The following is a 15,473-nucleotide window of genomic DNA, read 5'->3' on the forward strand; positions in this document are numbered from 1 at the left end:
CTGGGGCTGTTGTTCTCTAATGGCGCCTGGAGCCATTCGCTCACCGCAGCGGTGAATCCTGCAGGGTTCTTCACAGCTCCCGTTCACTCCTTTCCACTCACAGTCCTGCTTGATGCGTAGTTTGTTCTTGTTGGTCGTTTTGGTTTGTTTTTTTCCTCCTCTCTGTTGGGCGGAGAGTGCGGACTCTGTGGGTGGGGGAGGGGAGCAGGGTTCTGCGCTTTCCTCCCTTCTAGTCCTCTTTTATGACAACTTTCTTCTTTGGGTAGTTTGCTGGAGTGGTCCATCCGTTTATCTTCCGTGTCCCAGTTCTCACTGGGACCTGTCGCTTTTCCTCCCTATTAACTTTTTTTTAATGGGAGATCTTACTCGCAGCGTCTCCTCGCCGCCATGTTGCTCCACCTCTCTTTTTATTCTTAAAATATTCTTTAATGATTGGGAAGACATACATTTTAACAGTAATATCTTCTCCTGTTTATTAGGCATGATTATTGGTGTGATTTGCCAATCATTAGATAACTTGAGTAAATATACTTTTACTATTATTACATCTTTCTTGAGAGAAGGGGAAAGGAAGCGCATATATGGAGACATATTCCGCATGCTTTCACTAACATCCTCTGTTCATTTTTCTCATGACTTGAAACAATGAAAAGAATGGGCGTCCCCATAAATTGGTTGTGGCCATCTATAGTCACATTAAAACATTATTTAGACTTTGATCTCAGGTACTTGGTGCTATAATGTAATTTAGGAAAAAAAATAAGACTATCAATTAAAAAGAGTGAAAAGTAGGTTATGCACTTTCTTTACAATCAGGGAAAATAGTTATAATTATGGCATCCTAATTGGACAATATAAAAGCAAGTAAGTTTATTAATCTACAATAGAACATTGCAGGTGTTGCTAGATGAAAAAAAATTATGCCAATGAGAACAATTAGTAAAATAAGCCTGCATTTAATCTGACTTAGTCTTCAAGATCAATGTTAAGTCTTCTAGTTTAAAATAGAATTTGTTTCAGAGTTAAGCATGCATTGTAAAAATGATTATCAGGTTTGTTTCTGCTATGTGAAGAGTGAGGAGGAAAAAAAATCCAGGGTTGTTAAACTCAGAAGAAACAAATCTTTTATTTTTTAATTTTTTTAAGATTTATTTATTTATACAAGTACTGTGTACGGTCAGAAGCCGGGAGGGTGAGAGAATTTACCAGATCCAGAGCAAGGAGAACAGGCAGAAGGACTGAAGTACACTGCTGAGGGGAGCAGCACAGGTGGCAGGAGAGGTCTGTGCGCCATGTGGGACCCTCATCAGGGCCAGGGATCAAACTGGCGCTGCAGGGGCTGCGAGCAGCTTCGCAGCCCAGGCGCTCAATCACTGCGCCACCGGGAAGGCCCAACAAATCTGTTTTAAACTGGAATAAAATTTGCATTCAGTAAGAAGGCCAGTCACCTGAACACATAAGCTATGCAACTCTCCCTAGGGAATATTATTTATATGTGTTTAAAAGCTATAGGGAGGGCCTCCCTGGTGGCGCAGCGGCTGAGCGCTGGGTTGCGAAGCTGCCCGCGGCCTCTGCGGCGCTGGTTCGATCCCGGCTGCTCCCCAGCCACCAGAGGAGAGTCCCACATGGCGCACAGACCTCTCCTGCCGTCCGCTGCTCCCCTCAGCAGTGTGCTTCGGTCCTTCTGCCTGCTCTGCTCCCCGCTCTGGCTCTGGTGAATTCCCTCACCCTCCCGCACTTCTGACTATACCCAGTGCATGTACAAAAAAACAAATAAATAAATAAAAATACATGCCTCTTTAAAAAAAAAAATAAATAAAAGCTATAGGGAAATCTGCCTTTGAAATGTATCCAGAGTACAACTTTTTTATACATAATTAGAGAAATAGAAAGTAACATTATGGGTATTTGAGACCAGACAGAGAATTCTAGAAATGGGACATGGTTTCAGAGCTGTTTGTATACATTCATGTAAGCAATAGCGCCAAAAAATTAAAATGTGACAAGGCTGCAAATGCACTGAAAATGATTTAGGGGAAGGAAGAGTGGAGAGTGAAATTGAATATGGGCAAGAAAGAAGAAGATACTTGAATTATTGGTTTTACCCAATATAAAAGCTTAAAAACTATGCTATTTATAATGATATCATCTTCTTGCCTTCACATCCTCACACAAACATATTAAAACATGTGGATATGGAAAACCAGTAATGATTTTTCAGAATGATTTTGACAAAAGTTTATCGTGCTCCCTTGAGATTAAGAAAAACAATGCATTCCATTTTATATGACAAGAGAGTTATTCATGACTCAGAAAAATTTTCAATAAGTTAAAAGAGCATGTGACTTGCAGTTGTTCATTGTGCCAGCCTTTTCCTTTCTGTCCACCATCTAGCCTCAAGTTCTAAGAAGACAATTTGTCACTGGAAGATCAAAACCTTTGATTTTAATGGTGCAGATACATGAAAAATAGGAATGAAGAGGACTAAATGGATTTACTATGCTGAAAAGAGTTGACAAACTGAGGGAAAAAAGAGTAGATTCTGAAGTGTTGGGCAGAAGAGATTTGTTTATATTTTGGGGTGAAAGGAGGGGCATGAAGGAATCAAAGGAATTTTTTTACTAAAACTTCAATTTTTAAATAAAGCAAATGCAAGTAAAACTACATAGGTCAAACTTTTTTTTCCTTTTTATTTTCCAGAATTGAAGTATTAAAAATATATACTGCTACTCCTAATTTTCACATAAATCATTTTTTAAAAGCCCTTTAGTTTTCTGAAGTTTTCTATCATGGAAAATATCCACATTTTTAGTGGTATAAGCAATTTCAGATGAAGGTTATGCATCTAGCTTTTGTTAGTTTTTGTGTCTACTTTCTACTACTTGGAGGAATTTGTCATTGAGAAAATACTGTGTTTGGAAAAAAATTCTAATTTTGAGGTCATACTATTCAGCACTTATCAATTTACCAAGGATAAAGAAAAGCATTACATAGCAATGAATGTTCTAAGGAGACATAGCAAACTTTAATGTACCTAATGATAATGTATAAGTAATATGTGAAACAAAAACTGATAGAACTATAAGGATGAATGGGTTATGTCTGAGTTTTCTTGGCTGAATTTTCTAAATTACAATTTAAGGGCTGAACAAGAGACTATTACCAATCATTACTTAAACTCTTATTTTCTCTAGCAGATCCACTGATAAAGTAAATTTTGCACCCACCACAAGCATCTTAGATTGTGATGCTTTACACTAACCTTGGATGAATCCAGGTACCAAAGCTCTGGCTTCCCTACTAAATTACTACTTTACTTTCTACTGCTGTCAGCAGTAATTGCCCTGCTTTCAGCTCTAACTGCCCTTCTTTAAAGATCCACATCCAGACCCTTATTTTATGATTTTCAGGACCTGCAGCTATTGTTTTATTGTTTTTGCCTTTAAAAAGGATATACAGTTTTCTCAGTATGAAACTGTCAATCATTAAATTAAAAAGAAAGTAGGTTCTAGTTTTGGTAAACTATTGTGAAACAGAAATCCTTCACTCACCTGTGGTTGTACATGTAAATGAAGATACATTTCTGGTGTGCAGAATTCAGTGTGTCATAAGAACCTTAAGTTTTCACAGCCATAGAAACTTACTCTTTGAAAATATTGCAGATAAGCACCAAGTTCATATTCAGTGGGGATTCATTAAAATGTTCACAAAATAGGGAAGACTGAAAAATTATCAATAAAAGGATTACTAAGAACAAAATGGGATATAAAGTACATTATGACTTCACAATTTTATAAGACCATTTAACAAAATAAAATTTGATTTTTAAAGAAGGTATAGAGGTACAATGTGTACATTTAGTTTATATATTAAATTATGATTTCCACCATAACATCAGTCAACTTATGCCATAGCACCTAATTATTCTTTACTTGTGGTAAAAACAGTATCTTTGCATTTCTTGAAATAGCTGGTCATTTGTACAATTTCTTTTCATGTGATTTTTTTAACACTTCTACTTATTTGTCTGAGTCTTACTAATGTTTCATGTCTCAGCTTGAATGAGCATTTCCCAAAAGACTGAAGACTTGATTAAATGTTTATGAAAAGTGCTTCAAAATATAACCTTTCATAACGATAGCTCCTGGAATATTAGATCATGTATGTAGTAATGCTAATATTTGGTGTCATTTTATACTGTACACTACTGATGCCAAGTGCAGTGCCATTATTATGGTGTTTTTACATGTCTCTGGGTGATTCATTTAATAGAAGTTGGAAAAATTTGCAAAGCAGCCCTTTGGTTGTCTTCCTGCCATAAGTGTATCCGGCACAGTATACTATTATGTAAATGTATGTATGTAATGTATGTATACACACAGTACATAATATCCATAGATATATATGTATTCTGCATTGAGTTTCATATTAACATGAAGTTACTCTTGCCTATGAATACCTCCCCTGGGCAGATAGGTTTTCTGTACTGACCTAGCAAAGAGACTTTTTTTTTTTTTTTAAGAGAATGACATAGTTCTCTAGAGGTACTATCTCTTTTAGAGATTATAGTAAAACAAAAACTGCAAGAAAGGTAAAAAAGATTCTTCCAGGAAGTTTAAATTAACAATATACTTGTGAACTTTTCACATTTTTTTTCTCCCCTCTTCACTCTTTCATGAGCTAATGCCAAATGCAGACTGTTCCCCTCTAGTTGCACCCTGTTCCTAGTCTTGACTTTAGCATTGAGGCAGATTTCTGCTAGTTTACAATGTTGCCTTTTCAAAAGAAAGATCAGAGATTTAGTAATTTTCATGTAGGATGCTTTTAAGGTAGTGATGCTTGTTATTGTGGCTTTCTTAGTTAATATCTAAAGGGAGATCTTTGAAGATAGCACTAACCTAGCTCTTTTAAAAAGCAAAATTAGATTATTCTATTTGCTTTAGTTCACAACACATGACAATTAGGTTTCTTAATGGATTTGGGAAACTCAATAATTCTTTGCTCAGATTAGATTTTATTAGATTTGGATGTCTTTCATACTAACTTTTAAAGATCTGTAGACAGTATAATCAGATTAGAGTCCCAGACTCAATGACTTACAATATATTATAACATTTTTATTGGCTCTTCACAAGCACCTAAAGTCACATTGAGAAAATATACTGAGAGTTCACAAAATTAAATTGGGAAGGCAAGAAATTGGCAATCCTTGCATTGTAAAATTTCCTCCCTTCTTTGTTTTAGCATAGTTTAATTCTTTGCAGAGGAGAATACTTATTTGTATCTACATGTATATTTATGTATACAATATAAAATAAGGAACAGAATTTTAAAAAGATTTCCACTCGTGATGCATGTGTAGTAATTGTTATATGGATACTGCCATCTTTGAAACTTGTTTAATTACCAGGAAATAAAGGTCACATGTTACATTTTTAAACTGCTGACAGACAATGGCATTTTAAATAAGACTGTCCCAACAGTAGACTTTATAGCAAATATAAAGCAATCTTGAAGATAATTATTAGGTTTCAGTGACTGATAAAACTAAAATTAATACCAATATATTTTAACCAAGAGATTTATCTTTGCTCTGTATAACTCATTAACCTTAGCATTTCATTTTCATTGTTGTGAAATGACTTTGGATGTTTGCAAATGTAGAAAATACATTTATCAAATTATTTTTAAAATAATAAGATGGGAGAAGGCAAATCCCTATTGCAATTCCTCGGCACATGCAAACATGTGCTTCACAAAAGTTGGTCACTCCATGGGGATGGTTGTTGGGTGATCACATCCCTTTAGTTCAGTTTGAGCCAGGGTCCTTTGAGGGTTTTGCTTATAGTCTTCCTACACATTTCTTTTGTATAATAAATGTTTAATATGCTTAGTTGCCAGCTAAAGAATTAGATAGGGCAACTTACCCTCTGGATGAAAGTAGCATCATAAATAAATACCCTATGGGAGCAAGGGGTTAAACAATCCTAGCTGCAGTCATCTCTCTCTCAGATTGAAGAGCCCTTTCCTGCTCCATAATTTGTTAGCCCCTGTCACCACAAGCCTTATTTTATAGAAGTACTTTGGTTTTTTTTAGTTTTTCTGAAAAACTACTTTTTCCTTCTATAAACTGGTATTTGTTTCCTGTTCTGAAAACTGCTTTTCAGTAAACCCAGTATGAAGGATAGTAAATGTCTATTAAATGTCTATGAACACCTAAAACTGTTCAAACTGACAAATAGTTTTTGCTACTTGACTGAGATCAAGATCTCTACCTTCCATTATAATTTGGAGACCACATAAGTTGTCTAAATTGAGATATTTAGCTGAAAAATGGCATTGTTAATAGTCTTGCAAGAAAGTGGTTATGAATTACTGCTGTCCAGACACACTTTACATATATAATTATCCTAATTATAACACAAGGATGGATGGAAGAAAGGTAGATAAACTGAATTTTGGGATGTAATCTTAATGTAGTGCTATTGTTATTCAGATATATTCCTATGAAGCAGCATCCTTCAAAGCCTGGGATTATATTTTGCCATCAATTTCTTCCAATATATAAAATACTTTACATGTAATGTTTATAAATGAAGTACATCTTAGATAAGCTGTTCTTTCATTTTGATCATGACCTAAATGACTAAATTCAATGTTTATAAGACCTCTAATTAAAATAGTATGCCAGGATCACTTCAATCCTTCAAAAACCATGAGTATTTTATAAATTATTCTCCATCACAAACTGCTAGCTAGGAGTGGTATGGCTTGATTAGAATATATAATCTATCTTCCTAAAACATGAGACACTTCTTTATACTGTCTCTAGTTCTCTAAAGATACTATATTGCCTTGTGCTTTATATACTTTTAATCTTCACAATACTGTTCTTTCTCTATGTTATTGCTACTTTTACAGGAAAGATTCACTAAAGGAAGCTCATCAAGTTGTACTTAACAAATGACTTGCTATTTTCACCTAGAACTTATTGTAAAGCAGGGATTATGAAACATTTTCTGTAGATATTCAAACAAAAAATGTTTCAGATGTTGTAGATCATACATAGTCTCTACTATTCTATACTTTTTTTCTAACACTTTAAAAAGGAACTCAATTACACACGTGAACCATTTTACCAACCCCTCTAATGCATTAGCTAATTTGCTTAATGAATGTATAACATAACAATAAATAATACATTCACTCTACAATGTTTTTAGTTCTGGCAAAGGTGACTGGAATTTATCCAAACATAAGCATATCTACATAGCCTAATTAGATATAGTCACAAAGCCTACTAACTTGAAATATGTTAGCACCAAACACACTATGTATTCTTTTGAATCACTTCATATCACTTAAATTCTGACAGAAAGATTATGGCCCACATAACTTCCATTGATTCCCAGCTTGGTCATTTACTATCAGTATAATATATTTTTTTAAGATTTATTCATACAAGAACAGGGGTGAAGGATGAGAGGATTTACCAGAGACAGAATGGGAAGCTACTGAAATACACTGCTGAGGGGACCAAACACATACCAAAATGGCTGGTGATAGCGTAATAGTGTTTAGACTTTAACCCCTGTGCTACCAGGGAGGCCCCTTATTATCAGTATAATCTTGGCAAGTAAATTTACTATGCCTCTGATTCCTCACTATGAAAGGTATACAAATGATACAGTCAAACTCAGATTTGTTGCAGTTTATAACAAGCAAAGCACATAGTAGTATCTCAATAAATGTTAGCTGTCATTATTTTTTTCATTCTAGCTAGTCTACTGCCTAGAATTATAGCTGTTACAATATTTGTGGTCTGTGTCAATTAAGTATTAATGCAGTGAACTACAGTGATGTGAGACATAGGCTAATAAATGTAGGGGATTTAGTGCATCTTAAAAAAAAAAAAAACTTAAGGCAGTGTCTTTATCCTTGTAAAGTTATACAATGATTATCTGAATAATTGTAATATCTTACTGGATAACATGAATACTATTGAGTTCAAAGTCATGAGCTCCTCCTTTAAATTTCACCCCAGTAGATTGTTCTATTAGAAGGAATGGGAAAGTCTTCCTAGAGAATATGTAAAGTGTAAAATGCCTTTGAACATTTGTGAAGAATTTAAGATAGGAACAAGTAAAGGGCAACTGTAAATTGGAGTAATTGCATCAGCCTCTAAAGCAGAGTATTATAAAGTATATTCCATATGAAAGAAATAAAGATTAGCATGAAATCATTCAGAGAGAGGTTCATTAAAATCACAGGTCATTCTAAATGCCAAGATATGACTATGTACTTGCCTACATAGGTTGTCAGGAGAAAAGGACAAGTGTCTCTTTCTGTGTCTCTTTCACATAAGTTTAGGATGATTGATCTCATGGGAATATCGGCTGGTTCAGGGTAGCTGTAGATTCTGTGTGGAAAGCTAAAACTATGGTTTAAGTGGACATAATCCAAGTTTAAACAAGTGTAATAGTAACACAAAAGAAGAATTTAGCTAGAAAATGGGCCTCCCCTGGGGGTGCAGCCATTGAGCACTGGGCTGCGAAGCTACCTGTAGCCTCTGCAGCGCCGGTTCGATCCCCGGCCGCCAGCGAGGGTCCCACATGGCATGCAGGTCTCTCTTGCCGCACCCGCTGCTCCCCTCAGCAGTGTATTTCATTAGTCTGTCTGTACTGCTCTCCGCTCTGGTGAATTCTCTCACCCTCCCGTGCTTCTGACTATACTGAGTGCTTGTATAAATAAATAAATAAATCTTTTAATAAAACAAAAAATTTTAGCTAGAAAGGACAAAGATTCAACACATACACTTTTTTTAACTCAATCTAAATTAATCAAAGATTAATAGTTGAATTAATTATTTTTATGATAATGGAGACTTGCGTACCAGTAGTTGAGACAGAAAACTTAAGAGGAAAAATTTCAGGAATGGAGCAACTAATACAAAATCAGGCAGACAGAAACAGAAAGCAGAGATTAGTCATAATTGCATCTTTGTGTCTAGATGGGAATGCAAATGCAGAGACTTAGGAATAGAAGCAGTAGGATTCCCCCCAACATTTTACAGGAAGTAGTTTTGTAGAAAAAAAGACCATTAAAAAATTGAGCACTGGCAGTGTCTGGTCCAAAAAATGAAGGGTTTTGATTGTGCTGTTGATTTACAATCTGTATTATTAGTCATAAGAAATATAGAAACTATTTAAGAATATTGGGAAATTCTAATAAGTATTTTCAGAGATCTATGAATGCCAAATACTTGGAATCTTAATATTTAAATTAAGATTTTGAGTCCTTCATAGGCTGGGCATAGATCTATTTTACTAGCATTAGTACAGTTCCTGATAAATCAAATACGCATCTGATATGTATTTAAAATATATTGATTGTCACATGTTAATACTTACTGAAGTTAATGATTTTTGTATTATTCCTTTTGGGATCTTCTGTAATGTCTTACTCCTTTATGAATCAAAAAATGAATAATTATTAGAAATATCTATTGGAGCAAATTTCAACTGCATGGGTTTATAAAAAATAGGCTAAACCATACTAATCTCAGGCATCACTGACAATAATATTAGCTACAGCCACAATGACCCCAAAACTTAGAGATTCCAAACAGTAATAATCTCATTTCTAGTGTTCTGTGTGGCAGTTACACCCCCAAAAAAAGACCAAATCCAGTTTACAAACTTTGAGTAAAGTTGGGATCTGCTTTATATCACTCCTATTCTCCTGAGGAAAAAAATTACCCAGAGAATGGGATGTGACTCCTGCACTCTACATTAATGCACCCATTACTTGGCCAGTGCCCTTAGAGCAAACTCTTAGTATACAAGTGGGAAACCCCAAATTCACCCTTTTCAAACTTCTACTAAAGTCACTACGAATGTGTCATGGGTCAAAGCTAGTCACACGGCAAAGCCCAAAATTCAGTGGTAGATTATGAACACTTGCAGCAACAGAAAGACACAGCAAGACTACAGATACAAAATTCTGTCCTGGATCGGATCATAATCTACGTGTGCAGCTTTAGGATTGTGTCATAAAATAAGATGCTTGCTTCTAAAATTGATCTTTCCATATGTGTTCAATTAATTTGTCGATTAAAAATACACTAAATACTCATATGTTTGATAAAATATAAATCATTGGCATCTGTCATTTCCCTTCACTTTACATTGGTCATATAGTAGACAGTAAGTGCATTTCATAGTGCGATACATAAGAGTCTCTGCTTTTAGATTTATGCCTCAGGGAAATATTTAAACTCCTCTTTATGCATAAAATAAGGATTATAATATTTCATAATGTTCTATGAATACTAATGATACATAAACCATGTGGTTTAGTGTCAGAATATTTAGTTTCTAATCTTTTTCATCTATTCCATAATAGTTTTTACAGCATTACTACTGTTTTTCAACAGCAATGATCAATAAATGCAAGTCAATCTTTATATCATGTTGGTCCTTAAGCTATGGTTAGGAAAAAGTCTTTTTTAAAATTAAAGTTATATTCAATTTAGTATATAAGATGTAAAATTATAAATATTTGTTTCTCTTAAAATTTTCTGCTTAACAACATTGCGATCCCTTTAGCATCCTTCAACTTTCATCTAATGAAAACTGTATAAAATGATAGCCACTTGTTGGTAATATCTGAATAATGCTATTTTTGTACTTAGTTTATACCTTACAGATCAAATATGTTAATTTTATAATTGTCACAAAATAGCTTATTTTAATTAAAACTAATTGGTTACTTTTTGGGAAATGTTATTCTATTCCTGTAAGAACAAATATCTTCATCAACAGTACATTATATCCTATTTTCTCACTGTTCCTTCCTAAGCAGTTTCCCAAAAGAATTGAGGTACAAATGAATAAAATATGTGTTTATCAGAGTGAGTAAAGGGAAAATAACAATTTTCACATCTTCCTCTTTCCTTGGCAGCTGTCAGACATAGGGAGGGGTTGAGATGGCTAGAGAAAAGAATGACCCTTCAAATAATTTAGCTGAATATGTCTTGATTTTCCTGAGGCGTTTTTTTTTTAAATACTACAAGTGAAAATTAAGACAGAAAATCTAAATGTATATACACTTACTTTTAATTACATGCATCATTAAAATTTAGCCATTATAGATGAGAAACTGAAAAATTTACAACTTTCGTAGTATACTATATACCATTAATACTATTCTGATTGAAATAAGAACAAATATAAAATATGTAAAGGTTCATGTGCAAATCTGTTTGGAATTACAAATATACAACTCAAACAGCTTTAGGAAACAAAATTCTAGTAGCTACAATTCTGCAGGCTTAGAAAAATGGTGTAACAAAATAATTGGGTGGGAAAGGAAATGATAAAATTAAGGCTACAGTAATGCATATTCAGTAAATGAGAAAAGATAAACAGTCAATGTGATGTCTGCTAGTAGTTTACTACTGAGTGAAAATTAGTGTTTTAGAATGAAAAGCGAAAAACTATATTTACATTTAAAGACATGCCATTATACTTGAAAGAGAGGGAAGTCTGTTTACTACACTGAGATACTTGCCACTGTCTACTTGGTCCAATCAAAGATAATAAGTGTCCTAGTAAAGTCATCAGTTATAGTCTGTTTTGACACATCCCCATAAAACTATCTTCTTCAGCCTCTTTCAAAAAAGTATTTAAAAGTATAAAATATTAAAAGAAAACATGTATTTAAATAGGAAAAGGAATGCCTGGTGGATTCTTACTAATGCTCCTTACATATACGAGGGTTTCAATGTAGAAAAAAAGGACAATATTTTTATTAGTAATTATAGAAGTTTCTAGGGAAATATTTTAAAGAAGTTCAGAGAAAGACTTTGAAAATAGCTATGGAAATATGTTGTTGAGAAACTTAATAATCCATAGTTCCTTGACTCTTTAATATGTATCACTTTAGGCAGAATTTTTTTCATAGTTAGAGAAATAAACTAAATTATCTGCCAAGTTACTCCTAGTTTGATGATGTCCATGCACATGGAAGTTTAATTTACTATTGGATAAAGTTGCTCAGTTTTCTCCTTATAAATCAGAGTTAAGCATTTACTTTATATGTAAACGCAAACATTATATGCAGAAGTATCAGCACAAATCCCCTAAATGTTATTATGAAGCTATAGCAATGGAACTTATGGGACACATTATTAAATGTTAAAAAAGGAATATAAGACAGTGTTATACATTAACTCTCATGAAACATTTAAAGTTGGGTTTTAAATGACTAGAGCACAAGGCTGCAATAAAGAAAATGACGAGTAGGCACTTTTATGAGTGTTCTGGTGGACGGCCCAGTGGGCTCACAAACTACAGTTACTAGGGCTAGGTGTTTTCCATGGCTGTCAGGAGAGCCATTTATGCTATGACTTAAAAATTTTATTAATACCTGGAGATTTTTGCATATGATTTGTGATGAGTAAATGTGAGATGAGTTAATTATAACCACTTTATTGTCAGATGCAAGAATATTATCTATAAACTGCAAAGCAAGTACATATAGAAATTAACAACCAGAGGCCTTTAAAAAAGCTGTCTACCCAGAATTCCATTAGGAAAAATTAATACAAAATTTGAAAAAAAATGAATAAGTTAACTATTTTGACCTATAACATTACTAAACACTTTTATAGTATAAAACTTTTTAGTGATTATTAAAAATATTTCCAAAATACAATATAAATCCTATTATAAACTTAAATGTGTCTTTTACAGAGTTCTATCCTCAGTTCTACAAATCTTTTTCTTTCCTATTCTTCCTTGACTGTTTTCTGGTATTCTCACAGCAATATGCTATGTGCAGATGTTGTACTTTTAAGTTACATCTCCATGGCATTTCTAATACATTTATGCTAACTTATATCCCCCCTGCCACTGTACTAGCTTGGATTTTTCACCATCTCTAATGCACATATGAATACACAAGCACACCTTCCACTAAAGGTTCTTTTATCACTGCATTTCATCTGAATTAGAGTTTTCTAACAATTTCTGATAGAGTATATGAGTTCTATATATTCAAAGTCTTCCAAGAAGAAATATTCCATTAATTTTAATATATTTTGTATAAAATTTCATTATATTCTCTACCTATTGTCTGCATTTCGTTGTTATTTGTGCTTAAGATTGCAAGATACTTAAGGTTACCTTTTATTATATCATTGCATTAACTAAAGAGGTAATTATTACATGTTTGCTGAATTGACCTGAAATAGCAGACAGAAAAGTTATTTCAATTTGTCAGCTGATTAGAAGATAATTTAATAAAACAGACCTTTAACAATTTTGGTAGATTATATCACTTAACAATATTGAAATTGAGAATTAAATTATTTGCATAGCAGTTTTTTACACATCAAGTCTATAAGCTATGCTAAGAACTGTGTCTGTGTGAGTGTATATATATATATATATATATATATATATATATATACGCACACAGGTGTTCAAGACCAGGTGTTCAAAACTCCTCAGAAAAATCAGGCCTGTAATTAATCAGTGGCTATGCAATATTGCAAATACAATGAGACTTCTAGTCCTAAGATCATCTGGGAGCATATATGAGTTATTCTCTCTGTGAGGAGTAGGAAGGAACCAAAGGAAATAACAGTTGTTTCACTTATGAACTGACATTTTAAATTCTTTATAAGATAAGAACCCTGCTGAAATACCCAGTAATTTTAAAGACTTCTATAAATATTACATCAGTCATCTTTAGAACATGAAATGCGAAAGCTACTGAAAGGGGCTGCTGGGGAAATTGGGTAAATAAAATAGTGAGAACTCAAAGTATCTTGGAAAGAATTACTTTCCACCATACTGAAAAAAAAAAACATTTGCTCAGAATCAATTAAAGACATTGTTATGGTCCCTATTGTAAACAATAAAAGATTTCCTATGAAAACTTCAATGGCATTCCTCAGAGAAATAGAACAAAGCATCCTAATATGTATATAGAATCACAAAAGACCCTAAATAAACAAATTAATTCTGGAAAAAACAAAACAAAATAGAGGTTATGGTACTCCCTGACCTCAAACTATAATACAAAGTGATAGTTTTCCGAACATTATGTTATTAGAATAAAAACAGACACATCAATAGCATAGAATTGAGAATAAAAGTAGTTTACTATATATGAACCTGGAAGATAGAATAGAGAAGGAAAGTCTGTTTGATAAACGTTGGGAAAACTGGACATCCATAGACCGAATAGTGAAAGTGCCACAAAATGGCCCATTGTCTTAACCTTAAGATACATCATACTTATAAGCCTCTGTATAGCAAAAGAAACCAACAAAATGAAAAGGTAACTCACTCATAGGAGAAAGTATTTGAATATCATGTAGCTGATAAGGGATTAATAGCCAAATATATATTTTGTATTTTTATACTGAAGTACCATTGTTTTATATCCTTGTTAGTGTTTGACAGTATGGGACTTGAAAGTCTAGTTTCTGTATCACTTCTACTACCAAATCACCCATAGTCCTCGACCATAGTAAATTCTGTGAAATATTTTTTAAACTCATGTAACTCAAAGAAAAAAAAATCCACTAATTAAAACATGTGTAGAGATTATCCATAGACATTTTTCCAAAGGAAGCATAAGATGGCCAAAAGATGTATGAAGAGATGCTCAACATTACATAACACAGAAATGCAAATCTAAACCATAATGAGATATCATCTCACATGTTAGATTAGCTACTATTGTGTTAACTTTATCATACGTCTTTAAGTAAACCTATTCTTCTTAATATTAAGAGCTAAATTTTGCTCAAAACTGTCATCATGATCTATGACATTTAGTCAAATATACAAACTTTTTGATGTTTCTGACAAATTTCTCCAAATATAATTCTAAATGAAATATTTTCCATATAATACTAATTGTGAGGTTTTCCAAAGGGTCCTAAAACATCTCAGATCTCTTCTCAAGAGATACTAAACAAACTAGATTTATTTATTTATACAAGCACTGGGTACAGTCAGAAGCGCGGGAGGGTGAGAGAATTCACCAGAGCGGGAAGCAGAGCAGGCAGGACCAAAGTACACTGCTGAGGGGAGCAGCGGGCAGCAGGAGAGGTCTGCGCACCATGTGGGATCTTTCTCTGGTGGCCGGGAGCAGCCGGGGATTGAACCGGCGCTGCGGAGGCTGCGGGCAGTTTCACAACCTCATGCTCAACCGCTGCGCCACTGGGGAGGCCCTAAACTAACTAGATTTAAACTGCAAAGCAATAAAATGTTTTTTTGTGTGAAACAGAATCAACTGTTATCTTAATAGATAACTTACTGGAAAACATAAGAATTAGCCAATAACTCCTACAAAATTCCATAATTTTTTAAAGCAAAACATTGCATTCATATATTTATGGTAATGTTTCTGTTTTTGACAGTTGCAGATCTCCCGGCAGACTGAGGTTCCAACCT

This window comes from Talpa europaea, assembly GCF_964194135.1.
Source record: "Talpa europaea genome assembly, chromosome: 10".
Taxonomy (NCBI): Eukaryota; Metazoa; Chordata; class Mammalia; order Eulipotyphla; family Talpidae; genus Talpa; species Talpa europaea.